General features: G+C 45.1%; 1 protein-coding gene across 1 annotated transcript in view; it reads right to left on the bottom strand.

Moving 5' to 3' along the window:
* LOC109974028 (interleukin-1 receptor type 1-like) overlaps nt 1–5378 on the bottom strand; it is a gene marked incomplete at its 3' end in the record, with an annotated part of 15669 nt that overhangs the window by 2638 nt on the left and 7653 nt on the right. The gene's annotated exons all lie outside the window — the stretch shown is intronic.

The following is a 5378-nucleotide window of genomic DNA, read 5'->3' as shown; positions in this document are numbered from 1 at the left end:
TAATCTGAAAGAGCAGGGGTGTTATGTGAAGTCCATAACTGAGTGTACAGGAACCACCAGTGTTGTTAAATCTGGAGCTATTAGCATTGGATTTCTGTAATATTATACAATACAGTATGAAACTTGACTTCTACAAAAGTAAACCCCACATTCATCAATAGTATTTACAACAGTGGTGCATTCACTTTACTGCTGTATGCATTAAAGGGCAGTTGAAGTGTGTGGGAAGGACTGGGTGAACCACCTACAGTATCTTAGGAAAAATGGTTAACAATCTGCAAAGTCAGGAATTTAAAAGTTTTAAACTTAACTGAACAAAATATACTGTTATGGTGCGAGCCATCAGGTAAGCACAAAAGCAGACCCAAGTGGCAGCACTCGAACTCAAAGCAATAGAAACAGTTTTATTGAAGAGCAGACAGAGGGGAAGAACACCAACTCAGCAGGTCTCACCAACAGAAGAGGAAGTCAACTGGACAGCTGGTAGAGCTGGTGAAGAAAGCAACCTGGGGCCATGTGGTGGGAGGACCACAACGGCTATACAAAGCAAAGGATGGTACAGTGAATGCCAGGATGGCAGGGGAAACGAGAATGCATGGAGTTTGGCTTGTATAGCTTCCCTGTAGGTCCTTCACCAGGGTTGGGCTGGGTCTCCTGTGCCTCCATGATCTTTTGCAGTCCCATGTGACTGTGGCCACCACACAGGGCACCGGCAAGATGGGGTCGGCCTTCTGATCATCCTGTGTGCACCCAAACTGTCTGGATAGGGTGTCAGGCTTAACATTCTTAGACCCAGGCCAGTAGGTGAAGGTGAAATTGAAATGCCTGAAGAAGAGGGCCCATCGAGCTTGGAGAGTGTTCAGTCGTTTAGCTGTCTGGAGGTGAGCCAGGTTCTTGTGATCCATCCAGAAGGTGAACGGACAGTCAGCCCCTTCTAACAAGTGCCTCCTCTAATGCCAGCTTAATTGCCAGCAACTCTTGATTACCCACATCGTAGTTCCTTTCTGCTGGGGACAGGTGGTGGGAGAAGAAGGTGCAGGGATGGACAGCACCATCCTGGTCCAACCTCTGGCTAAGGACAGCCCCCACTCCAGTGTCTGAGGCATCCACCTTGACTATAAACTGGCATGCAGGGTCCAGATGAATGAGTATTGGTGCTGAGGTGAACCTGCCCTTTGGGAGCTGGGAAGCTTTGTCCACCTCCTCAGTCCAGTTGAACTTGGTGGCTGTGGAGGTAAGCTTGGTGAGTGGAGTGGCCACAATGCTATAATTCTTAATGAAGTGATGGTAGAAGTTGGCAAAGCCCAGGAACCTCTGTAGGTCTTTCCTGGTGCTGGGAACTGGCCACTCCGCCATTGCACACACCTTCTCAGGATCCTCCCCTGCTCTATAATAAGCCCCATAACTTCTCAGCTTTCCCACAGAGGCGGTCCAGCAGGTGCTGGAGAACCTGGTGGACATGTTGGGTGTGTTCAGCAATAAGAGTATATCATCCAAGTATACAAAGACAAAACGGTTGAGGAAGTCATTGTTCATGAGGTTCTGGAAGATGGCTGGGGCATTGGTGAGGCCAAATGGCATCACCAAATATTCAAAATGCCCAAGTGGTGTCTTAAAGGCCATCTTCCATTCATCCCCCTTGCGAACTCTGACCAAATGGAAGGAGTTACGGAGATCAAGCTTGGTGAAAATGGTAGCTCCCTGGAGGGAGTCAAAGGCCAAATTGAGTAACGGAAAGAGGGGCAGCTGTGGCTTAGGAGGTAGAGCGGGTCGCCTTCTAACTGGAAGATTAGTGGTTTGATTCCCAGTTTGTCCAGTCGACATGTAGAAGTGTCCTTGAGCAAGACACTGAACTCCTGGTGATATCACCGGTGTGTGAATGTGTGAGCATTTGGGAGTGCGAATGGGTGAATAGCCAAGCAGTGTGAAAGCGCTTTGAGTGCGCTGTAAAGCATAGAAAAGTGCTATACAAGTATAAAACCATTTACCAAATGGATACTTGTTTTTGACAGTGATATTACTGAGGCCATGGAAATCAATACAGGGGTGTAAAGAGCCATCTTTCTTACCCACAAAAAAGAAACCCACGCTGAATGTAAAGGAGGAGGGACGAATGAGGCCGGAGTACAGTGACTGGTGGATATACTGCTCCATTGCCTCCTTCTCCAGTTTAGACAAACTGTAAAGTTTGCTATATGGTTAGGAGGCCCTGGGGAGGAGGTCAATGGAGGTGAGGAGGTAGTGAAAGGGTGAGGTCTTTATGAAAAACCTCTCCCACGTCATGATATTCCAACGAGACCTGGGAGAAGTCTAGGGGTTCAGGGTCTGGTTCAGGAGACAGGCAGCATGGTGGCGGGTTGGCAGAACAGAAACAATGTGCCATACGTGAGCGCCACGCGAGCATGGTTCCAGCCGCCCACTTGATATGTTGGTTATGGAGTTTTAACCAAGTGTAACCTAAAACCAAGGGTGACAGAGAAACTTATGAGGTTTAAGCAGATATCTTCTTGGTGATTACCAGAGAGTGTTATGGAACTGGAGAGGTATGGTGCATAACCCTTGCCAAAAAACAGCCATTAAGAGCATTGGATACGAGGGGGTATTCAAGGGGTTCAACTAGGAGACCGAGCTGGGCAAGCTCTTGATCTATAAAACTGTCTACCTCCTGAGTCTACAAAGGCCAGCAAAGGCATCAAATCAAAATCAAATCAAATTTTATTTGTATAGCGCCAAATCACAACAAAAGTCATCTCAGGACACTTTACAAAGTAAGGTCTAGACCTTACTGTTAAATATTATTACATAGGGAAAACACAACAAATCCCCTTGAGCAAGCACTTGGCGACAGTGGGGAGGAAAAACTCCCTTTAATGGAAGAAACCTCTGACAGACCCCGGCTCTTGGTGGGCAGCCTTCTGCCTTGACTGGTTGGGGTGAGTGGATAGAGGAGAGACAAAAGAAAAAAAGCAACAAGACAAAACAAACAAACACTGATCAGGTCGATGTGGCTGGTGACTGCTCGTCAGAGACATAGAGCTCCAGGGCAACCTGCAGAAAGGTACAGGGAGAGAGAGAGGACACACTACGAGAGAGAGGAGACACAAAGTTAGTAATGTGTAATGGTGGCATATAGAAGCATAGGGAGAGAGGGGAGAGAAGAGAAGAGCAGGAGGGGAGGGGAAAGAAACTCAAAGCATCATGGGGCCCCCCAGCAGCCTAGGCCTATAGCAGCATAACTAAGGGAAGGCTCAGGGTCACCTGATCCAGCCCTAACTATAAGCTTTATCAAAAAGGAACGTCTTAAGTCTAAACCTAAAGGTAGAGAAGGTGTCTGAGATTGGGAGTTGGTTCCATAGGAGAGGAGCTTGATAGCTAAAGGCTCTGCCTCCCATTCTGCTTCTGTGGACTCTAGGAACCACAAGTAAACCTGCACTCTGAGAGCGAAGTGCTCTGTTAGGATGATAAGGCTCTACGAGGTCTTTAAGATACGATGGAGCCTTGTCATTAAGGGCTTTGTATGTTAGGAGAAGGATTTTAAATTCTATTCTGAATTTTACAGGGAACCAGTGGACAGAAGCTAATATGGGAGAGATATGATCTCTCTTGCTAGTTCCTGTCAGTACTCTGGCTGCAGCATTTTGGATTAACTGGAGGCTTTTTAGGGAATTATTGGGACATCCTGATAGTAAAGAGTTACAATAGTCCAGCCTGGAAGTAACTAATGCATGGACCAGTTTTTCAGCATCACTTTGAGACAGGATGCTCCTGATTTTTGCAATATTGCACAGGTGAAAGAAGGCAGGTTTGGTTTATGTGTGATTTAAAGGACATATTCTGATCAAAGATGACTCCAAGGTTCCGCACAGTAGTACTGGAGGCAAGAGCTATGTCATCTAAAGTAACTATATGATTAGACAGCAGATTTCTAAAGTTTTCAGGATCAAGCACAATAACTTCAGTTTTGTCAGAGTTTAGAAGTAAGAAGTTGCAGGTCATCCAGGCCTTTATGTCTTTAAGACATGCTTGAAGTTTGACCAGCTGACCTGATTCATTTGGCTTCATAGATAAATATAACTGAGTATCATCTGCATAGCAATGGAAATTTATGTTGTGCTTCCTGATAATATTGCCTAAAGGGAGCATGTATAAAGTGAAGAAAATTGGACCTAACACAGAGCCCTGTGGAACGCCGTGACTAACTTCAGTTTGTGTGGAACATTCGTCATTAACATGAACAAATTGAAATCTTTCTGATAAATAAGATTTGAACCAACTTAGCGCAGTTCCTTTAATCCCAATAACATGTTCAAGTCTCTGCAGTAAGATGCTGTGATCAATGGTGTCAAAAGCAGCACTGAGATCTAAGAGGACAAGTATGGAGACAAGTCCTTTGTCCGAGGCTAGGAGAAGATCATTGGTGACTTTCACCAATGCGGTTTCTGTACTATGATGGACTCTAAATCCTGACTGAAAATCCTCAAACAAATCATTCTTGTGCAAGTGGTCACATAACTGCTTTGCAACAGCTTTTTCAAGGATTTTAGAAATAAACAGGAGATTGGATATTGGTCTTTAATTAGCTAGGACACCTGGGTCAAGAGTAGGCTTTTTGAGTAGAGGTTTAATTACTGCAACTTTAAAAGCCTGTGGAACATAACCTGTTAATAGAGAGAGGTTAATCAGATCTAGTATGGATGTGTTGATTAGGGGAAAGACGTCTTTGAGCAGCCTGGTCGGGATGGGGTCCAGGAGACATGTTGATGATTTAGATGAAGCAATTGTTGAGGTCAACTCAGAGAGATCTATAGGGGAGAAGTAGTCCAAGTATAAATGAGGTCTTACAGATGTTTCTAAAGCCATTGTAGTAGATGGCACATCTGCGAGAGCTGTGGGAGTGGTCCGACCAATTTTTTCTCTAATAGTTGTGATTTTATTTGTAAAGAAGCTCATGAAGTCATTGTTGCTGAGATCTAGGGGAATGTTAAGCTCAACAGCACTGTGGCTCTTTGTCAGCCTGGCTACAGTGCTGAAAAGAAACCTGGGGTTGTTCTTATTTTCCTCAATCAATGATGAATAAAATGCGGTTCTGGCACTACGAAGGGCTTTCTTATATGTTATTAAACTATCTTTCCAGGCTATGAAAAACTCTTCTGACTTAGTGAAGTCTGAATTGAAACAGTGTAGTAGAAAGGCAGAGACAAGATGAAGATTTACCAGTAACTCTGGTGTTACGGCCTTTTGGCCGTACTGAGCAGGTAGCAATACGATGACCTGTTTGTCCACAATAGAGGCAGAGGTTAGCAGCCAAGCTTCTCGCCCTCTCCTTCGCCAAGAGAGGAGAGCTCGCTGTAAAGGACTCACCCACACCAGAGAGCAGG

The sequence above is a fragment of the Monopterus albus genome, unplaced genomic scaffold (assembly GCF_001952655.1).
Source record: "Monopterus albus unplaced genomic scaffold, M_albus_1.0 scaffold318.1, whole genome shotgun sequence".
Taxonomy (NCBI): Eukaryota; Metazoa; Chordata; class Actinopteri; order Synbranchiformes; family Synbranchidae; genus Monopterus; species Monopterus albus.
The sequence above is the reverse complement of the archived record's forward strand: the minus strand, read 5'-3'. Positions and strand labels throughout refer to the sequence as shown.